Below are 23,498 nucleotides of genomic sequence, written 5' to 3'. Positions count from 1 at the left end.
ATGGAGGCTGCCATCTGTATCTACTTAAAAAAAAAAAAAAATTGTTGCCAAGGTCTCATGTTGACCTTTGCAACTTTTCCCTTACATTGTACCCCAGTGTGAAACTAGCCCAGGTCCATTTACACCTGTCCAGCCTAGAGGAAAGATCAGGTGATTTTTCCACATGCACATACAGGTTTGTAATTTCTGAATTATTCTTTGAACATTAATGCGCTTGTTTGTGAGATATATATATATATATATATATATATATATATATATATATAATTATTATTTATTGTATTTATAAAGCGCCAACATATTACGCAGCGCTGGACATTAATTTAGGTTACAGACAATATTTAGGGGTGACAAACAGCAATATGACAATACAGGAATACATGCAAACCAGATCACACAGCACAGTATGAGTACACAAGGTAATGCTTAGTCACTGGAGGGGAGCATGGAGATTAGGCAAGTTAGGTTCACTCAAATGCATAGCATGGGTGCACAGTAATGGAGGTGCATGATCAGGTAGGACACAAAAGGAGGAGGACCCTGCCCAAAGGCTTACAATCTAGAGGGAGAGGTAGGGACACGAGAGGTAGGGGACCAGAGTTCAGCTGTGGGTTTAGAGCAATTGTGAGGGGTGGTAGGCCAGAGTGAAAAGGTGAGTTTTGAGGGCCTTCTTGAAGGTGTTGGAGGAGGCTGCCCTGATGGGTGGAGGTAGGGAGTTCCATAGTGTTGGAGTGGCTCTTGAGAAGTCTTGGAGGCGTGCAAGGGACTGGGTGATGCGGGGGACGGTCAGGTGAAGTTCATTGGAGGAGTGGAGTGAGCAGCTAGGTGTGTATCTCTGAGTAAGATCAGAACTGTAGGTTGGACAGGTTTTGTGGACGGATTTGTAGGTCAGACACAATATCTTGAATCTGATTCTGGACTGGATAGGAAGCCAGTGGAGGGATTCACGGAGGGGAGCCGCCCTGGTGGAGCGATGGGAGGAGTGGATAATTCTGGCTGCCGCATTCATGATGGACTGCAGTGGGGCTATTCAGGTCATAGGGAGACCAGACAGAAGGGCATTGCAGTAGTCGAGGTGGGAAATTATGAGGGCATGGATGAGGAGTTTGGTGGTGGCAGGGGTCAGGAAAGGGCGAATCTTACAGATGTTACGAAGGTGGAAGTTGCAGGACTTTGTGAGGTTTTGGATGTGGGGAGTGAAGGAGAGTGCGGAGTCCAGGGTGACACCCAGACAGCGGGCTTGAGAGGTAGGGCGAATGGTAGTGTGGTTAACAGTGACCTGCACATCTGGGAGGTCCAGGGATGACCAGGGTGGGAAGATCATAAATTCCGTTTTGTCTAGATTTAGTTTCAGGAACCTTTTGCTAAGGCAAGGTCATTGATCACTTTGGTGAGAGCCGTTTCGGTTGAGTGGGCAGGCTGAAATCAAGATTGCAGTGCGTCTAGTAGTGAGTTGGCATTGAGGTACTGGGTCAGGCGTTTGTGAACCAGACGCTCAAGGAGTTTTGAGGCGAAGGGCAGGAGGGAGATTGCGCGGTAGTTGGAGGGTAGCGATGGGTCGAGGGAGAGGGTTTCTTGAGCAGGGGCAGTACAGTGGCCTGCTTGAAGTCCGAGGGGAAGGTGTCTGTGGATAGGGAGAGGTTAAACAGGGTACTAAGAACTGGGGCCAGATCGGTGAAGTGAGGCTGAAGTAGATCAGAAGGGATAGGGTCAAGGTGGGAGGTAATGGTATGGGAAGTCTGCAGTAGATGGTTGACTTCCTCAGTGGTAGTAGGAGTGAAGGAGGTAAGAGGAGGATAGGGTGGAGGAGGAGTTGGTTGTGTTTGGGTGGGAGGTGAAGATTGAAGATTGGATATTTCCTGACGGATGGAGACTATTTTGTTGGTGAAGTGGGTGGCTAAATCTGTGGCAGAGAGGGAGGAAACAGAAGGTGGGGGGAGGGTTTCAGCAGGGAGTTGAAGGTGCCAAAAAGACATTGGGGATTGGAAGCTTGTGTTCCGATGAGCTTGGTAAAGTATTCCTGCTTCGCATGAGCAAGGGCAGTGTGGAACTGCAGCAGGTTAGTCTTGTACTGTAAGAAATCCTGGTTTAGTCGAGTTTAGTCGAGTTTTCCTCCATTTCCGTTCAGTGGCAAGTGTTTCCCTCTGGAGGTTGCGAGTATAGGTAGTGCACCAGGGCTGGGGGTTAGGGGGTCGGTGTGTGTACGTATGTGTGTATGTGTGTATATATATATATATATATATATATATATATATATATATAGCAACTGCTTGCTGCCAAAATCCGGACTCCTTTCCTAGGACCACACAAGGTTTTAAAGTGACCATAGTCCAAATACCGGGGAAATGTACCTCCCATCTACTACCCAGCCCCGATGGCCCCTACATATCCCCCCCCCCTCTGCCTCAATCCAGAGGAGGTGGAGGCACATAGACCCACTAAACAGTGGACTCTGGAAAGGGCATCAGCGTTCTGGTGCACTTTACCCGGCCTATGTTCCACCACATAGTTGAATTCCTGGAGAGAGAGAAACCACCGGGAGACTCTTGCATTTGTTCCTTTGTTCCTTTTCATCCAAGCTAGCGGGGCATGGTCAGAGATCAACCTGAACTTCCTACCCAATAAATAGTAGCGCAGGGAGTCCAGGGCCCATCTTATGGCCAAGCATTCCCTCTCCACTACCGCATAGTTTTTCTCAGCGGCCGTCAGTTTCCGACTGAGAAAAACTATGGGATGTTCTTCTCCATCAATCACCTGTGACAGAACCGAACCTAACATCTGAGGCATCTGTCTGCACTACGAATTCTCGAGTGAAATCGGGGGAAATCGGGGGACAGGGTGACTACACAATGCCGATTTCAGCTCAAAAAACGCTTTTTCTGTCTCTGCCGTCCACTGTATCATCACTGACTTCCGGCCCTTGGTCAAGTCAGTTAAGGGAGCTGCTAGGGTAGAAAAATTGGGAATGAACCGTCTGTAGTAGCCCGCTATCCCCAAGAAAGCTCGAACCTGTTTCTTACTGAGGGGGCGAGGCCATTCCTGGATTGCCTCAATTTTATTAATTTGGGGTTTTACCAACCCCCTTCCGACAATGTACCCCAAGTATTTTGCTTCCTCCATGCCTAGGGCACATTTCTCGGGGTTCACTGTAAAACCCGCCTTCCTTAATGCATCCAGGACTACTTGAACCTTTGGAAGGTGAGACTCCCAGTCTCAACTAAAAATTACGATGTCGTCTAAATAGACCGACGCATATCTTTGGTGTGGACGCAACAATCTGTCCATGACTCTTTGAAATGTGGCAGGGGCGGTCTGTAACCCAAACGGCATTCTCTTGTACTGAAAATGGCCCTCAGGTGTGGAAAATGCCGTTTTCTCTCTGGCTTCTTTGGCCAAGGGTATTTGCCAATATCCTTTGGTCAGGTCTAACGTGGTTATGTAGCGGGCTGGGCCTAACCTTCCTATCAGTTCATCCACACGTGGCGTGGGATAGCCATCAAATTTGGAAATTTCATTTAATTTTCGGAAATCCTTACAGAATCGCAAAGTTCCGTTTGGCTTGGGTACCAACACAATCGGGCTTGACCATTCACTCTGCGATTCTTCAATGACGTCCAATTCCAACATGCGTTTTACTTCCTCTGAGACAGCCTTTCTGCGGGCCTCCGGAATGCGATAGGGCCTGACAAACACTTTAGCCCTGGGCTCAGTAATAATGTTGTGTTCAACCATATTAGTGAGTCCAGGCAAATCAGAAAATATCCCCTTGTTTCTCTGGAGAAACTCTTTTACCTGTTGGACCTGTGATTTGGAAAGAGTGGGGGCTACTTTCACATCCTCAATGCTGATTTGGGGTACAACACTCACACCCACCATAACCGGAGCGGTCTCTCTCTCTTTCCAGGGCTTTAACAGATTGACATAATAAAGTTGATAGGGTTTCCGTCTCCCTGGCTGATGTACCTTATAATTCACTTCCCCCACTTTTTCAATGATCTCGAAGGGACCGTGCCACCTGGCCAAGAATTTACTCTCCACGGTGGGGATCAATACTGCCACTCTATCCCCCACCTGAAACTGCCTGATTTTTGCGGAGCGTTTATATACCCGACTCTGCGCTTCTTGGGCTGCCAGTAAGTGTTCCTTGACAAGGGGCATCACCTTGGCAATGCGTTCTTGCAACTGGGAAACTTGTTCCACCACACTTTTGTGGGGACTGGACTCACTTTCCCATGTTTCTTTTATAAAGTCAAGCAACCCTCGAGGTCTGCGCCCATATACCAGTTCAAATGGTGAAAAACCTGTGGAGGCTTGAGGTACCTCCCGAACAGCAAACATCACCGCAGGCAATAAACAATCCCAATCTTTTCCGTCCCTTTGAACAACTCTTTTTAACATCATTTTTAAAGGGACTTCGAGCAGTGCAGAAACTATGGAAAGATGCATATCATTTTAAAGCTCTCTTTCTCCTCTTTCCAATGGTATATAAACCGCCGCCCTACGCCTTTTAGTTTTCGCTATTTTCGCGATTGAATTTTCAGCGGCCGCGATTTCAATCATGAAAATAGAGAAAACTAAAAGGCGTAGGGCGACAATTTAGGTGTTGTCAGAAAGAGGAGAAAGAGAGCTTTAAAATGATATCCATCTTTCCATAGTTACATTGTATTACACAGGGCGACTTTTTCTGCTGAATGGAGCTGTTGACACTGGGGAAAGTGTCGTCCTGTGTAATACAAGTAACTATGGAAAGATGGATATCATTTTAACCACTTGAGGACCTAGGGCTTTACCCCCCTTAAGGACCGGCCACTTTTTTTCCATTCAGACCACTGCAGCTTTCACGGTTTATTGCTCGCTCATACAACCTACCACCTAAATGAATTTTGGCTCCTTTTCTTGTCACTAATAAAGCTTTCTTTTGGTGCTATTTGATTGCTCCTGCGATTTTTACTTTTTATTATATTAATCAAAAAAGACATGAATTTTGGCAAAAAAATGATTTTTTTAACTTTCTGTGCTGACATCTTTCAAATAAAGTAAAATTTCTGTATACATGCAGCGCGAAAAATGTGGACAAACATGTTTTTGATAAAAAAAAACCCATTCAGTGTATATTTATTGGTTTGGGTAAAAGTTATAGCGTTTACAAACTATGGTGCAAAAAGTGAATTTTCCCATTTTCAAGCATCTATGACTTTTCCAACCGCCTGACATGTTTCATGAGGGGCTAGAATTCCAGGATAGTATAAATACCCCCCAAATGACCCCATTTTGGAAAGAAGACATCCCAAAGTATTCACTGAGAGGCATAGTGAGTTCATAGAAGCTATTAATTTTTGTCACAGGTAAGCGGAAAATGACACTTTGTGACAAAAAAAAAAAAAAGTTTCCATTTCTTCTAACTTGCGACAAAAAAAATAAAATGAAATCTGCCACGGACTCGCCATGCCCCTCTCTGAATACCTTGAAGTGTCTACTTTCCAAAATGGGGTCATTTGTGGGGTGTGTTTACTGTCCTCGCATTTTGGGGGGTGCTAATTTGTAAGCACCCCTGTAAAGCCTAAAGGTGCTCATTGTACATTGGGCCCCTTAGCGCAGTTAGGCTGCAAAAAAGTGCCACACATGTGGTATTGCCGTACTCAGGAGAAGTAGTATAATGAGTTTTGGGGTGTATTTTTACACATACCCATGCTGGGTGGGAGAAATACCTCTGTAAATGACAATCTTTTGATTTTTTTTTACACACAATTGTCCATTTACAGAGTTATTTCTCCCACCCAGCATGGGTATGTGTAAAAATACACCCCAAAACACATTGTACTACTTCTCCCGAGTACGGCGATACCACATGTGTGGCACTTTTTTGCACCCTAACTGCGCTAAGGGGCCCAAAGTCCAATGAGTACCTTTAGGATTTCACAGGTCATTTTGAGAAATTTCGTTTCAAGACAGTATAGGAACCCCACAAATGACCCCATTTTAGAAAGAAGACACCCCAAGGTATTCTTATTTTTACACATACCCATGCTGGGTGGGAGAAACACCCCAAGGTATTCCGTTAGGAGTATGGTGAGTTCATAGAAGTTTTTATTTTTTTGTCACAAGTTAGCGGAAATTGATTTTAATTGTTTTTTTTTTCACAAAGTGTCATTTTCCGCTAACTTGTGACAAAAAATAAAATCTTTTATGAACTCACCATACTCCTAACGGAATACCTTTGGGTGTCTTCTTTCTGGAATGGGGTCATTTGTGGGGTTCCTATACTGCCCTGGCATTTTAGGGGCCCTAAACCGTGAGGAGTAATCTTGAAACCAACAATGTCGCAAAATGACCTGTGAAATCCTAAAGGTACTCATTGGACTTTGGGCCCCTTAGCGTACTTAGGGTGCAAAAAAGTGCCACATATGTGGTACCGCCGTACTCAGGAGAAGTAGTATAATGTGTTTTGAGGTGTATTTTTACACATACCCATGCTGGGTGGGAGAAATATCTCTGTAAATGACAATTGTTTGATTTTTTTACACACAATTGTCCATTTACAGAGAGATTTCTCCCACCCAGCATGGGTATGTGTAAAAATACACCCCAAAACACATTATACTACTTCTCCTGAGTACGGCGATACCACATGTGTGACACTTTTTTGCAGCCTAGGTGCGCTAAGTGGCCCAACGTCCTAATCACAGGTCATTTTGAGGCATTTGTTTTCTAGACTACTCCTCACGGTTTAGGGCCCCTAAAATGCCAGGGCAGTATAGGAACCCCACAATTGACCCCATTTTAGAAAGAAGACACCCCAAGGTATTCCGTTAGGTGTATGGCGAGTTCATAGAAGATTTTATTTTTTGTCACAAGTTAGTGAAAAATGACACTTTGTGAAAAAAAAACAAAAATCAATTTCCGCTAACTTTTGACAAAAAATAAAATCTTCTATGAACTCGTCATACACCTAACAGAATACATTGGGGTGTCTTTTTTTCTAAAATGAGGTCAGTTTGTGGGGTTCCTATACCGCCCTGGCATTTTACGGGCCCAAAACCGTGAGTAGTCTGGAAACCAAATGTCTCAAAATGACTGTTCAGGGGTATAAGCATCTGAAAATTTTGATGACAGGGGGTCTATGAGGGGGCGAATTTTGTGGAACCGGTCATAAGCAGGGTGGCCTTTTAGATGACAGGTTGTATTGGGCCTGATCTGATGGATAGGAGTGCTAGGGGGTGACAGGAGGTGATTGATGGGTGTCTCAGGGGGTGGTTAGAGGGGAAAATAGATGCAATCAATGCACTGGGGAGGTGATCGGAAGGGGGTCTGAGGGGGATCTGAGGGTTTGGCCAAGTGATCAGGAGCCCACATGGGGCAAATTAGGGCCTGATCTGATGGGTAGGTGTGCTAGGGGGTGACAGGAGGTGATTGATGGGTGTCTCAAGGTGTGATTAGAGGGGGGAATAGATGCAAGCAATGCACTGGCGAGGTGATCAGGGCTGGGGCATGAGGGCATTCTGAGGGTGTGGGCGGGTGATTGAGTGCCCTAGGGGCAGATAGGGGTCTAATCTGATAGGTAGCAGTGACAGGGGGTGATTGATGGGTAATTAGTGGGTGTTTAGGGTAGAGAACAGATATAAACACTGCACTTGGGAGGTGATCTGACGTCGGATCTGCGGGCGAACTATTGGTGTGGGTGGGTGATCAGATTGCCCGCAAGGGGCAGGTTAGGGGCTGATTGATGAGTGGCAGTGACGGGGTGATTGATGGGTGGCAGTGACAGGGGGTGATTGATGGGTGATCAGTGGTTTATTACAGGGAAGGACAGATGTAAATAATGCCCTGGCGAATTGATAAGGGGGGGTCTGAGGGCAATCTGAGCGTGTAGGCGGGTGATTGGGTGCCGGCAAGTGGCAGATTAGGGTATGATCTGATGGGTAACAGTGACAGGTGGTGATAGGGGGTGATTGATGGGTAATTAGTGGGTGTTTAGAGGAGACAATAGATGTAAACGCTGCGCTTGGGTGGTGACCTGATGTCGGATCTGCAGGCGATCTATTGGTGTGGGTGGGTGATCAGATTGCCCGCAAGGGGCAGGTTATAGAGTTGGGCCGAACCTCCGATTTTAGGTTCGCGAACCTGGTTCGCGAACTTCCGCGGAAGGTTCGGTTCGCGTTAAAGTTCGCGAACCGCAATAGACTTCAATAGGGATGCGAACTTTGAAAAAAAAAAATAATTATGCTGGCCACAAAAGTGATGGAAAAGATGTTTCAAGGGGTCTAACACCTGGAGGGGGGCATGGCGGAGTGGGATACATGCCAAAAGTCCCGGGGAAAAATCTGGATTTGACGCAAAGCAGCGTTTTAAGGGCAGAAATCACATTGAATGCTAAATGACAGGCCTAAAGTGCTTTCAAACATCTTGCATGTGTATACATCAATCAGGTAGTGTAATTAAGGTACTGCTTCACACTGACACACCAAACTCACCGTGTAACGCACCGCAAACAGCTGTTTGTGTAGTGACGGCCGTGCTGGACTGGTGCGCACCATGGCCAGAGTGCAGGTTTTGGTGGCTTTACAGCCCATATGGTCGCCTGGCTGATGTAGCTGAATGACAGAACAGTGACTGTCCAGCTGATCAAATTTGGTCTGACCACAATGAGGCAACGACCTTATTATCGTGGGTGTGCCCCCCGAGACACTCATCTAGGCGCCGGTCATTGCTTCATTGTGATACGCAAGCCCCTTCACCACGGCAAGGTAATGATCACGAAGGGGAATGGGCGCATGTACATGCCTTTTCTTTTGTTGTTGCAGCTGCCCACAGTGCAGCCAGAAAAATTAGGCAGTCATGTACACGGACCAGAAAAATTATTACAGCGGCCGCTGCTAGCAGCGGCCTAAAAAATTCAGCAATCCGCCTGGAGTCCCGGACCCTGTTGGTGGTGGCGGAGAAGGTAGTCAAGCGGCCTGCAGGCAGACATGCTGTGTGGAGGGACTGGGAGCGACTTAGTCTTCTTGGGGCAGGCCAGGCAGCCAGTCACACGGCGTGCAGGCAGAGATGCTGTGTGTGCGGGGACTGACTTAGTCTTGGGGCGGGCAGCAGCCCTCCGGGATCCATGCCTCATTCATTTTGATAAAGGTGAGGTACTTAACACTTTTGTGACTTAGGCGACTTCTCTCCTCTGTGACAATGCCTCCAGCTGCGCTGAAGGTCCTTTCTGACAGGACGCTTGCGGCAGGGCAGGAGAGAAGTTGGATGGCAAATTGGGACAGCTCTGGCCACAGGTCAAGCCTGCGCACCCAGTAGTTCAAGGGTTCCTCATCGCTGTTCACAGCAGTGTCTACATCCACACTTAAGGCCAGGTAGTCGGCTACCTGCCGTTCCAGGCGTTGGTGGAGGGTGGATCCGGAAGGACTACGGCGAGGCGTTGGACTAAAGAACGTCCGCATGTCCGACATCACCATGAGATCGCTGGAGCAGGTATACAGTGGCGGGTCCACTGAACAGAACAGGTATGCAGTGGCGGGTTCACTGAACAGGTATACAGTGGCGGGTCCACTGAACAGAACAGGTATGCAGTGGCGGGTTCACTAAACAGAACAGGTATACAGTGGCGGGTTCACTAAACAGAACAGGTATACAGTGGCGGGTCCACTGAACAGAACAGGTATGTAGTGGCGGGTTCACTAAACAGAACAGGTATACAGTGGCGGGTTCACAGAACAGGTATGCAGTGGCAGGTTCACTGAACACAACAGGTATGCAGTGGCGGGTTCACTGAACAGGTATACAGTGGCGGGTCCACTGAACAGAACAGGTATGCAGTGGCGGGTTCACTGAACAGGTATACAGTGGCGGGTCCACTGAACAGAACAGGTATGCAGTGGCGGGTTCACTAAACAGAACAGGTATACAGTGGCGGGTTCACTAAACAGAACAGGTATACAGTGGCGGGTTCACAGAACAGGTATGCAGTGGCAGGTTCACTGAACACAACAGGTATGCAGTGGCGGGTTCACTGAACAGGTATACAGTGGCGGGTCCACTGAACAGAACAGGTATGCAGTGGCGGGTTCACTGAACAGGTATACAGTGGCGGGTCCACTGAACAGAACAGGTATGCAGTGGCGGGTTCACTGAACAGGTATGCAGTGGTGGGTTCACAGAACAGGTATGCAGTGGTGGGTTCACAGCACAGGTATGCAGTGGTGGGTTCAATGAACAGGTATACAGTGGCGGGTCCACTGAACAGAACAGGTATGCAGTGGCAGGTTCACTGAACAGGTATGCAGTGGTGGGTTCATAGCACAGGTATGCAGTGGTGGGTTCACAGCACAGGTATGCAGTGGTGGGTTCAATGAACAGGTATACAGTGGCGGGTCCACTGAACAGAACAGGTATGCAGTGGCAGGTTCACTGAACAGGTATGCAGTGGTGGGTTCACAGCACAGGTATGCAGTGGTTGGTTCACAGAACAGGTATGCAGTGGTGGGTTCACAGCACAGGTATGCAGTGGTGGGTTCAATGAACAGGTATACAGTGGCAGGTCCACTGAACAGAACAGGTATGCAGTGGCGGGTTCACTGAACAGGTATGCAGTGGTGGGTTCACAGCACAGGTATGCAGTGGTGGGTTCACTGAACAGGTAAGCAGTGGTGGGTTCACTGAACAGGTATGCAGTGGTGGGTTCACAGCACAGGTATGCAGTGGTGGGTTCACAGCACAGGTATGCAGTGGTGGGTTCACAGCACAGGTATGCAGTGGTGGGTTCACAGCACAGGTATGCAGTGGTGGGTTCACAGAACAGGTATGCAGCCAGACAGGAACAAGTTAAGCCTAACTAATCTTTCCCTGAGAGACAGTCTGCAGCAGCTCGCCCTACTCTCACTAACGCAGGCAGCACACGAGTGACCGTAATGGCCGCCGCTGCCTGCCTTATATAAGGGGGGGTGGGGCTCCAGGGGCTAGTGTAGCCTAATTGGCTACACTGGGCCTGCTGACTGTGATGTAGAGGGTCAAAGTTGACCCTCCATGTGCATTATGGGGCGAACCGAACTTCCGCAAAGGTTCGCCTGCGGGACGCGAACGCGAACCACTGAAGTTCGCATGGAACCGTTCGCAGGCGAACCGTTCGGCCCAACTCTAGCAGGTTAGCGGCTGATTGATGGGTGGCAGTAACAGGGGGTGATTGATGGGTGGCAGTGACAGGGGGTAATTGATGGGTGATTGACAGGTGATTGACAGGTGATCAGTGGGTTATTACAGGGAAGCACAGATGTAAATATTGCACTGGCGAATTGATAAGGGGGGGGGTCTGAGGGCAATCTGAGCGTGTAGGCGGGTGATTGGGTGCCCGCAAGGGGCAGATTAGGGTCTGATCTGATGGGTAACAGTGACAGGTGGTGATAGGGGGTGATTGATGGGTAATTAGTGGGTGTTTAGAGGAGAGAATAGATGTAAACACTGCGCTTGAGTGCTGATCTGATGTCGGATCTGCGGGCGATCTATTGGTGTGGGTGGGTGATCAGATTGCCCGCAAGGGGCAGGTTAGAGGCTGATTGATGGGTGGCAGTGACAGGGGGTGATTGATGGGTGATTGACAGGTGATTGACAGGTGATCAGGGGGGATAGATGCATACAGTACACAGGGGGGGGGGGGGAGTCTGGGGAGAATCTAAGGGGTGGGGGGGTGATCAGGAGGGGGCAGGGGGGGGGGTAAAAAAAAATAGCGTTGACAGATAGTGACAGGGAGTGATTGATGGGTGATTAGGGGGGTGATTGGGTGCAAACAGGGGTCTGGGGGGTGGGCAGGGGGGGGTCTGAGGGGTGCTGTGGGCGATCTGGGGCAGGGGGGGGGGAGAAATCAGTGTGCTTGGGTGCGACATAGGGTGGCTGCAGCCTGCCCTGGTGGTCCCTCGGACACTGGGACCACCAGGGCAGGAGGCAGCCTGTATAATACACTTTGTAAACATTACAAAGTGTATTATACACTTTGTATGCGGCGGTTGCGGGGTTAACATCCCGCCGGCGCTTCCGTATGGCCGGCGGGATGTTGCGGCGAGTGAGCGGTGACAGGCGCCGGCGGAGGATCGCGTCACGGATGACGCGATCGCTCCGCCCATGCCCCTACAAGGACCGCAGCCTTTGGGCATGAGCTGGTCCTTGCGGGGTCCACTTCCCGGCCGCCTCTGTGCGTTAGGCGGTCGGGAAGTGGTTAAAGCTCTCTTTCTCCTCTTTCTGGCCACACCTAAATCATCGCCCTACGCCTTTTAGTTTTCTCTATTTTCGGGATTGAAATCCCAGCCGCGGCAATTTCAATCGCGAAAATAGCGAAAGCTAAAAGGCGTAGGGCGGCGGTTTATATATCATTGGAAAGAGGAGAAAGAGAGCTTTAAAATGATATGCATCTTTCCATAGTTTCTGCACTGCTCGGAGTCCCTTTAAGGTCTTATTAAACCGTTCAACCAGCCCATCTGTCTGAGGGTGATAAACAGAGGTTCTCATCTGCTTGATCTGGAACAGTTTACACACATCAGCCATAATTTTAGACATAAACGGGGTTCCTTGGTCCATAAGGATTTCCTTAGGAAAACCCGTCCGAGTGAACATATTAAATAATTCTCGGGCGATAGCTTTGGAGGTAGGTTTTCTTAACGGAAAGGCTTCCGGGTAGCGAGTAGCATAGTGTAGTATTACAAGGATATATTGGTGCCCCCTGGCAGACTTTACCAGTGGCCCCACTATATCCATGGCAATGCGCTCGAATGGCACCTCGATTATTGGCAAGGGCACCAAAGGGTTTCGAAAATGGGACACTGGCGCGGTTAACTGACAGGTGGGGCAAGAAACGCAGTAATTCTTTACTTCGGCCTTTAACCCAGGCCAGTAAAACCTGTCAGTTATCCGCGCCTCCGTTTTCTCGGCACCCAGGTGACCTCCCAATGCTTCATTGTGAGCCAAGTCTAGTACCATCCTCCGAAACTCTTGAGGCACTAGCAGCTGCTCAACAACCTCCTCTCTGACCTTTGCAACCCGATATAACATATCCCCATGAACTGAAAAATGAGGGAATCTCTTCTCTGCCCCAGGTTCCTGGGAAACTCCATTTACAACAGATACCTGTTCTCTAGCATGGGATAACGTTGGATCCCGCATCTGCGCAGTAAAAAAATCACTTTTGACACATCCAGGTCAGGGAGCATAGATTGGGGGGAAGATTCCTCATCATCCTCGCCCAACATAACCTGTAATGGGGAATCATCCCCCCCCCCCCCTCAGTAACCTGCTCAGGGTCCTGACAAGGATGGTCAGTCACATTTTCATCCATTTGCAACATTACATCATCATTTGGAATAATACATCATCATTTTGCAATAATACATGATCATTTTGCAATAAATTTTCTGCAACATCTTTGTCCAGACTTGGTTCTCTGGTAGGGGGAGGAGGGGCTAAGTAATTATCAGAATCCTTAAATAACTTCCCTTTTACATTCTCCCATAGTTCCCAAAACAGTGGAAAGTCTCGACCCAATATTACTTGACACATTAGGTTTCTTACCACTCCGAAGGCGTGAGTAATTGTCCCACAGTCAGTTGAAATCGACACTGGCACCACAGGATAAGTCTTTGTGTCTCCATGAATACACACCACCTTAAGCGGCTTTAGCACAGTGTCAATTGTTCCAATCAGATCAGCGTGCACCATGGTTACCATACTGCCTGAGTCCAGCAAGGCTTTAGCAGGTACCTGGTTCACACTAACTGGGCACACAAAGCTCTCCTGGCACTCTGCCAGGCATACCTCCTGGGCAAAAAAGGACACCCTCCGTAGCACGTCACACTGCATGGGTTCCTCCTGCAGTGGACACTGGGCTCTGGTATGGCCCCAGGCAGAACATCTCCAACACTGGATCGAACTTCCCTTCCGAGGTGTAGCAATAGCAGGTGGCAACCCCTGAGCGGCTGTTGGGAATACTTCCCTATTGCTGGTGATGCTGGTTCCGTGAAGCACCCTTTCCAGAGTCAGGGAACCTTGCAACCAGTGGTGCTCAAATACCCCTTTTTAAAATTCGAGTTTGGTCGAATTCGAATAGTAAATTATTCGAGGTCAGTCGAATATTCGAGTCGAATAATTTTTACTATTCGATTCGTCCTCGGACTTCGAGCTCACTATTCGAGTCGGTATTCGAGCTCATTATTCGAGCTGACTATTCGAATTGGCCTTAAATAGCTTCCAACACTTGTTTTGAGGGTGAATGATGCAAGAAACATCTTTTTTTCCAAGTAACAACAGCAAGTGATTATGTGGGGATGTTCCTTTAAAAAAAAAAAAGGTGGAAAGAGAAGTTGTGTCCAGAATTTTGTTCAGTACTGTATATACTTCTTCTTCTTCTTCTTTATCTTCTATATCTTCTTCTTCTTCTTCTATATCTTCTTCTTCTTCTATATTGTCTTCTTCTTCTTCTTCATCTTCTTCTTCATCTTCTTCATCTTCATCTTCTTCTTCTTCTTCATCTTCTTCATCTTCTTCTTCTTCATCATCTTCTTCATCTTCTTCTTCTTCTTCTTCATCTTCTTCATCTTCTTCTTCTTCTTCATCTTCTTCATCATCATCTTCTTCATCTTCTTCTTCATCTTCTTCTTCTTCTTCTTCATCTTCTTCTTCTTCATCTTCTTCTTCTTCATCTTCATCATCTTCATCTTCATCTTCTTCTTCTTCTTCTTCTTCTTCTTCTTCATCTTCTTCTTCATCTTCATCTTCTTCTTCTTCTTCTTGTTCTTCTTCTTCTTCATCATCTTCTTCTTCATCTTCTTCATCTTCTTCTTCTTCATCTTCTCCATCTTCTCCTTCTTCTTCTTCTTCTTCTTCATCTTCTTCATCTTCTTCATCTTCTTCATCTTCTTCTCCTTCTTCTTCTTCTCCTTCTTTTTCTATATCGTCTTCTTCTTCTTCACTTATTTCTCTTTTCAATTTTTTTTTTTAAAGAAATGCAGCTACTTTTGAGCGTAACAAATAGCTGGTGGCGCACGCATGTTGGAAGCGCCATTGTATGTGCTCCCTGGCAGTGGAAACACACAGACAGCAGGAGGTAAATTCAGCAGCAGGAGGAGGAGGATGAGTGTGTGGCAGCAGGCAGTCAATGAGGCAGGCAGCGTGACATAATAGCCCTGGTACCTAGCGGTGATACCAGGGCTGTAAATAAACACAGCAGGCAGGAGGTCCCAGACAGCGGTCGTGCAGCCCACATCGTGTCCAATACACAACTGGGACAACACAGTTTTCAACCCGGGCACCTTTGAAAAATGAAACCTTTTTTTTTTTTATGGTTTTTTGGTTTTGTTTGTAAAACAAATGAATGAATACACACCACCTTAAGCGGCTTTAGCACAGTGTCAATTGTTCCAATCAGATCAGCGTGCACCATGGTTACCATACTGCCTGAGTCCAGCAAGGCTTTAGCAGGTACCTGGTTCACACTAACGGGGCACACAAAGCTCTCCTGGCACTCTGCCAGGCATACCTCCTGGGCAGAAAAGGACACCCTCCGTAGCACGTCACACTGCATGGGTTCCTCCTGCAGTGGACACTGGGCTCTGGTATGGCCCCAGGCAGAACATCTCCAACACTGGATCACACCTCCCTTCCGAGGTGTAGCAATAGCAGGTGGCAACCCCTGAGCGGCTGTTGGGAATACTTCCCTATTGCTGGTGATGCTGGTTCCGTGAAGCACCCTTTCCAGAGTCAGGGAACCTTGCAACCAGTGGTGCTCAAATACCCCTTTTTAAAATTCGAGTTTGGTCGAATTCGAATAGTAAATTATTCGAGGTCAGTCGAATATTCGAGTCGAATAATTTTTACTATTCGATTCGACCTCGGACTTCGAGCTCACTATTCGAGTCGGTATTCGAGCTCATTATTCGAGCTGACTATTCGAATTGGCCTTAAATAGCTTCCAACACTTGTTTTGAGGGTGAATGATGCAAGAAACATCTTTTTTTCCAAGTAACAACAGCAAGTGATTATGTGGGGATGTTCCTTTAAAAAAAAAAAGGTGGAAAGAGAAGTTGTGTCCAGAATTTTGTTCAGTACTGTATATACTTCTTCTTCTTCTTCTTCTTCTTTATCTTCTATATCTTCTTCTTCTTCTTCTATATCTTCTTCTATATCTTCTTCTTCTTCTTCTTCTATATTGTCTTCTTCTTCTTCTTCATCTTCTTCTTCTTCTTCATCTTCTTCATCTTCTTCATCTTCTTCTTCTTCATCATCTTCTTCATCTTCTTCATCTTCTTCTTCTTCTTCTTCATCTTCTTCATCATCATCTTCTTCATCTTCTTCTTCTTCTTCTTCTTCTTCTTCTTCTTCTTCTTCTTCTTCTTCTTCTTCTTCTTCTTCTTCTTCTTCTTCTTCTTCTTCTTCTTCTTCTTCTTCTTCTTCTCCATCTTCTCCATCTTCTCCATCTTCTCCATCTTCTTCTTCTTCATCTTCTTCTTCTTCATCATCTTCTTCATCTTCTTCTTCTTCTTCTTCATCTTCTTCATCTTCTTCATCTTCTTCATCATCTTCATCATCTTCTTCTTCTTCTTCATCTTCTTCATCTTCTTCATCTTCTTCATCATCTTCATCATCTTCTTCTTCTTCTTCTTCTTCTTCTTCTTCATCTTCTTCTTCTTCTTCATCTTCTTCTTCTTCTCCTTCATCTTCTTCTTCTTCTTCTCCTTCTTCTTCTTCTCCTTCTTTTTCTATATCGTCTTCTTCTTCTTCACTTATTTCTCTTTTCAATTTTTTTTTTAAAGAAATGCAGCTACTTTTGAGCGTAACAAATAGCTGGTGGCGCACGCATGTTGGAAGCGCCATTGTATGTGCTCCCTGGCAGTGGAAACACACAGACAGCAGGAGGTAAATTCAGCAGCAGGAGGAGGAGGATGAGTGTGTGGCAGCAGGCAGTCAATGAGGCAGGCAGCGTGACATAATAGCCCTGGTACCTAGCGGTGATACCAGGGCTGTAAATAAACACAGCAGGCAGGAGGTCCCAGACAGCGGTCGTGCAGCCCACATCGTGTCCAATACACAACTGGGACAACACAGTTTTCAACCCGGGCACCTTTGAAAAATGAAACCTTTTTTTTTTTATGGTTTTTTGGTTTTGTTTGTAAAACAAATTACACAGATATATAGCTATTTTTTTACTTAATAGCTGGTGGCAGAGTGGCAGCAGAATGTAATTCTGTGTACCCTGGCAGTGGGAAACACAGACAGACAGCAGCAGCAGCAGGAGGAATGGAGGAGTAGTGTGAGTGTGGCAGCAGGCAGGCAGCGTGACATAATAGCCCTGGTACCTAGCGGGTGATACCAGGGCTGTAAATAAACACAACAGGAGGTCCCAGACAGCGGTCGTGCAGCCCACATCGTGTCCAATACACAACTGGGACAACACAGTTTTCAACCCGGGCACCTCTGAAAAATTAAACCTTTTTTTTTTTTAATGGTTTTTTGGTTTTGTTTGTAAAACAAATTACACAGATATATAGCTATTTTTTGACGTAATAGCTGGTGGCAGAGTGACAGCAGAATGTAATTCTGTGTACCCTGGCAGTGGGAAAAACAGACCGACAGCAGCAGCAGCAGGAGGAATGGAGGAGTAATGTGAGCAGCTATTGTTTGACGTAATAGCTGGTGGCAGAGTGGCAGCAGAATGTAATTCTGTGTACCCTGGCAGTGGGAAACACAGACAGACAGCAGCAGCAGCAGGAGGAATGGAGGAGTAGTGTGAGTGTGGCAGCAGGCAGGCAGCGTGACATAATAGCCCTGGTACCTAGCGGGTGATACCAGGGCTGTAAATAAACACAACAGGTGGTCCCAGACAGCGGTCGTGCAGCCCACATCGTGTCCAATACACAACTGGGACAACACAGTTTTCAACCCGGGCACCTCTGAAAAATTAAACCTTTTTTTTTTTTTTATGGTTTTGTAGTTTTGGTTTTACAACCAATTACACAGATATATAGCTATTTTTTGACGTAATAGCTGGTGGCAGAGTGGCAGCAGAATGTAAATCTGTGTACCCTGGCAGTGGGAAACACAGACAGACAGCAGAAGGGCAGTACACAGCAGCCCACTGTAGTTGTAAAATGTGTGGCTGCAGGCGACGTAATAGTCAAAGTGAACCAGGCTGGCTTAGTGAGCAGGAGCCAGGAGGTGGTAAAGGGTGGTAAGGCACATTAACGATGGTTCTAAGTTCCGGCAGCCAGTTCATGTCCCCCTCTCGCCGACAACAGGGGCCAGGAACTCGCCTTCCACCCACGCCTGGTTCATCTTGAGAAACGTCAGTCTGTCCACAGACTTGTGAGACAGACGTGAGCGTTTCTCGGTGACCACTCCACCAGCTGCACTGAAGCAGCGCTCGGACAGCACGCTGGAAGGGGGGCAGGACAGCACTTCCAGGGCGTACTGCGCCAGCTCGCTCCAGATCTCCAGGCGCTTGACCCAATACTCCATGGGATCAACAGGGGCATCGCTGTCAAGCCCGCTGTAGGACCCCATGTAGTCAGCCACCATGCGGGTCAGGCGCTGGCTGTGACCGGAGGAGGATGCTGCTGCATGCACCTCTTCTCTAGTCACTGCTGCCGGAGCCTCTACAGTCCTGTAGAGCTCGTGGCTGAGAGACAGCAGGTCTGTGGGGCGCTTGCTGCTGGATGCAGGCACCTGCTGCTGCCTCTGTGCTGGCTGGACAGTGGGGGTGGAAGGCTGGGGGAAGGCTTCCTCCAAGCGCTCAACAAGGGCCTGCTGCAAGCTCCTTATTTGTTGCGCTGGGTCTCCTCCTGCAGGCGGCAGGAACTGGCTCAACTTCCCCTTGAGGCGCGGGTCCAACATCATGCTGCTCCAGATGTCCTCCCTCTGCTTCATCTGGATCACCCTGGGGTCCCTGCGCAGGCACGTCAGCATGTGCGCTGCCATTGGGAAGAGGCGGGCCACGTCTGCTGGCACATCGACGGCAGTGCTGTCCTCCTCATCCTCCTCCTCTGCCGCCTCATCCTCTCTCCACCCCCGCACCAACTCAGCTGCGCTGTGCTGATCCCCCTCATCAGCAGCAAGGTCAGGGACCTCCACCAAGTCCTCCTCCTTCTCCCCCTCAGAGGTGGACTGTGCAGCTGCTTGCCACTCCTGCTGGTCCAAGGCTGCCGCTCCCTGTTCCAGCAAAGCATCGAGGGCCCTGTTCAGCAGACAAACCAGGGGCACCCACTCGCAGACCATAGCATGGTCCCTGCTCACCATGTTAGTGGCCTGCAGAAAGGGAGCCAGCACTAAGCACACCTGCTGCATGTGCCTCCAGTCATCATCGGAGACGATGGACTGTATGTTGCTGGTCTTGTCCCTTCTCTGAGCGGCGGAAACAGTGGCCAGGGCAAGGTACTGGTTGACAGCGTGCTTCTGTTCAACCAGACGCTCCAACATCGCCAGGGTGGAGTTCCAGCGAGTCGGAACGTCAAAGATCAGCCGATGGCGTGGCAGCTCCAGCTCCTTTTGCACGTCTTCCAGGCTCGCACAGGCTGCAGCCGAGCGCCGGAAGTGACGCACAACGTTCCTTGCCGTTTCCAGCAGTTCGCCCATCCCCTGGTAGGTGCGCAAGAACTTCTGCACCACCAGGTTCAGCACGTGGGCAAGACAGGGGATGTGGGTCAGGTTTCCCCTGTCTATTGCGGCAACCAGATTGGCCCCATTGTCGGCCACCACCTCTCCGACTCTGAGGCCTCTGGGGGTCAGCCAAATCCTCTCCTGCTCCTGGAGTTTGGCCAACACATGGGTTGCCGTCAGCTTGGTCTTCCCAAGGCTGACCAAGTGCAGCAGCGCTTGGCAGTGGCGGGCCTTCACGCTGCTGCTGAGGCGGGGGGGTTGGCCAGGTGTGCCGGAGGATGGCAGAGGATCGGAGGAACCTGCTGCAGTTCCCCCGACCCTGCGGGGTGGCACCACCCACTGTGTTGCTGCTGCTGCTGTGCCCGCTGCTGCTCTCCCATCCTCACCCCCTTCCACCAAGCTGACCCAGTGGACAGTGAAGGACAGGTAGCGGCCTGTCCCGAAGCGGCTGCTCCAGGAGTCCATGGTGACGTGGACCCTTTCACCAACCGCGTGCTCCAGCCCTCGCTCCACATTGGCCATCACAAAGCGTTGCAGTGCAGAAATGGCCTTGCGGGCGAAGAAGTGTCTGCTGGGGAGCTGCCAGTCTGGGGCTGCGCAAGCAAGCAGCGCACGAATGTCGCTCCCCTCCTGCACGAGCGTGTACGGCAGGAGTTGGGAGCACATGGCCCGTGCCAGCAAGCCGTTCAGCTGCCGCATGCGACGGCTGCTGGGAGGCAGAGCCCTAATCACCCCCTGGAAGGACTCGCTCAAAAGGCTCTGGCGTGGCCTTTTGCTGGCACGGGAATCAGCAGACACAGCAGAGGAGGCCACTGAGGACTGGCTGCCAGAACAGGCCTCAGTGTCGGCGGCAGGAGTTGCAGAGGGGGGAGGAGCAGTGCGTTTCCGCACTCCTGCTGGTGCTGCTGGAGGAGCAGGAGGGCGGGTGGCTGCTGTTGCTGCTGCTGCTGCTGAAGGCTGTGCAGTGATGGGTGTGGTGCCACTGCCAGCACCAGATGCCTTCAGCCTCTGGAACTCCTCATGCTGGTGGAAATGTTTCGCAGCAAGGTGGTTGATGAGCGAGCTGGTGCTGAACTTTAAGGGGTCTGCACCTCTGCTCAACTTCCGCTGACAGTGGTTGCAAGTGGCGTACTTGCTGTACACTGTGGGCATGGTGAAAAAGCGCCAGATTGGTGACAAAAACAACCCCCTACGGCATGGAACCGCTGCTGCCTGTCTCCCTGTGGTGGTTGGGGGGGGGGCTTGGGTGCGGCTGGTGGTGGTACTGGCAGATGCTGCTGCTGAGCCTGAGACACCAGCAGGCTGGGGGACCTGCCTACTGCTGCCAATGCTTGCAATGATGCGCCTCCTTGCAAGGCCCACAAGCGCATCCTCCTCCTCCTCCTCCTCAGAGCTGCTGATGACGACATCCCCTGGAGCTGGTGGCACCCAGTCTCTGTCTGTCACCGTGTCATCATCATCCTCCCCCTCCTGAAACATGTCCTGCTGGGATGATGACACCCCAAACTCCTCTCCTGATGCATGGATGGGCTGCTTGACTGTCGCCACAGTCTTGCTGTCCAATCCCTCATCCCCCAAAGTGCCCATCAGCATCTCCTCCTCCAAATCGCCAACAACAGCAGACAATTGACTCATCATGCCTGGGGTCAAAAGAGTGCTGAGTGACAGGTCGGCGACTGATGGTGAACTGGCCTCCTCCCCAGGCCCTGCTGGGCGGCTGCTGCGAACAGGGGTGGTGGTGGTGGTGGTGGTGAGGGTGGAGGCCTCGTATGCAGAGCTGATGGCGGGCTGCTCATCCTCCGTCATTAGTTGCACCACAGTGTCTGCATCCTTTTCCTCAATGGGACGTTTCCGACCCGGCTGGAGGAAAATCGGAGCAGGTGCTACACACTGCTGCTGCTGTGTCTCTGCAGCGTGAGTTGCAGATGCTTCTGCTGGGCGGCGCCCAAGGCGTCCACGGCCAGTGGCTATAGGAGGAATGTTAGCCACTGACGCTGCTGCTCCTGCTGCGGAACTGTGCATGGTGGCGCGGCCGCGCCCGCGGCTTGCCACAATGCTGCTCCCTCTCCTCCTGATTCCCTTGCTGCCCTTCCCCTTGCCCAGACCGCGCTGGCTGCCACTTCCAGACATCTTCGATGTTTTGGGCGTAAACACAAAAGTTTTTTAAAAGGGCGGGTGAAAAGTGGGGTACTTTAATGGAGTGGGTTGGTGGGCGAGGTGACTGAGTGAGTGTCTAGTACAGTAAGTAAGTAGTAACAGAGTCAGTAAGTACAACTAGAAGTTACAATAATCAGTAGTAATAATCACAAGGAAATAGAGTGTGTGTACACAGACAGTGAGTGAGTGCACGCACACGCAGGAGCTAGCCTATGAACAGTGACTGAGTGTCCCTACTAGTACAGTAAGTAGTAACAGTAAGTACAACCAGAAATTACAATAATCAATCAGTAATCAGAAGGAAATAGAGTGTGTGTACAGTACACAGACAGTGAGTGCACGCACACGCAGGAGCTAGTAGCCTATGAACAGTGTCAGTGAGTGAGTGTCCTAGTACAGTTACAGTATATAACTATTCAGAAGGAAATAGAGTGTGTGTACACTACACAGACAGTGAGTGCACGCACACGCAGGAGCTAGTAGCCTATGAACAGTGACAGTGAGTGTCCTAGTACAGTTACAGTATATAACTATTCAGAAGGAAATAGAGTGTGTGTACAGTACACAGACAGTGAGTGCACGCACACGCAGGAGCTAGTAGCCTATGAACAGTGACAGTGAGTGTCCTAGTACAGTTACAGTATATAACTATTCAGAAGGAAATAGTGTGTGTACACTACACAGACAGTGAGTGCACGCACACGCAGGAGCTAGTAGCCTATGAACAGTGACAGTGAGTGTCCTAGTACAGTTACAGTATATAACTATTCAGAAGGAAATAGAGTGTGTGTACAGTACACAGACAGTGAGTGCACGCACACGCAGGAGCTAGTAGCCTATGAACAGTGACAGTGCACTCACTGTCACTGTTCATAGGCTACTAGCTCCTGCGTGTGCGTGCACTCACTGTCTGTGTACTGTACACACACTCTATTTACTTCTGAATAGTTATATACTGTAACTGTACTATATACTGTTATACTGTTACTGTCCTAGTACAGTTACTGTTACTGTCCTAGTACAGTTACAGTATATAACTATTCATAAGGAAATAGAGTGTGTGTACAGTACACAGACAGTGAGTGCACGCACACGCAGGAGCTAGTAGCCTATGAACAGTGACTGAGTGAGTGTCCTAGTACAGTTACAGTATATAACTACAATACAAAATACAATCAATCAGTACTAAAGGACAGCAGAAATACTGGTATAGATGAGAAATAAACAGAGGACAGGAGAGAACAGCTGCCCACACAGGCAAGGCCCTGAGGCCTAAAGCTGTAAGCCTGCAGCAGCTGTCTGAGTCTCTCTCTTTGTAACACAAAAGCTACTAACTAAAATACAATGTCTATCTAACTAACAACAATATAGGTGTATATAGGAGGTGTATGTGAGCAAAAACGCTAGGTAAATGACCACAAAAAAGCTCTTGCTAAGCCAACGCACAAAGGAGCAGATCTCTCTCTGTGCAAAGTCGGGCAAGGACGGAGAAACGGAACATGGCGGCCGCTATTTATAGGGTAGGGGCTGGCCAGGGTCCCCCTCAGTGATTGGCTGCCGTCAGAGGGCCTGGGAGCCCTCTGATTGGCTCTAAGGACATCAATCTGGGCTATGACGCTATTCGAGCTCGGTGTTCGAGCTCGAATAGCGCTGTTAGCTCGAATAGCGCGAATAGTGAATGGGCTATTCGAGTTCACTCGAATAGCCCATTCGAATAG

At 48.9% G+C, this 23,498-nt stretch overlaps 1 protein-coding gene across 1 annotated transcript in view; it reads right to left on the bottom strand.

Moving 5' to 3' along the window:
• Positions 1-23,498, bottom strand: part of LOC137561555 (serine protease inhibitor Kazal-type 1-like) — a 68,336-nt gene that overhangs the window by 8,239 nt on the left and 36,599 nt on the right. The window lies entirely within an intron of this gene.

This window comes from Hyperolius riggenbachi, chromosome 3, assembly GCF_040937935.1.
Source record: "Hyperolius riggenbachi isolate aHypRig1 chromosome 3, aHypRig1.pri, whole genome shotgun sequence".
Lineage (NCBI taxonomy): Eukaryota > Metazoa > Chordata > Amphibia > Anura > Hyperoliidae > Hyperolius > Hyperolius riggenbachi.
Note: the sequence above shows the minus strand (reverse complement) of the source record. Positions and strands in the feature narration are given on the sequence as shown.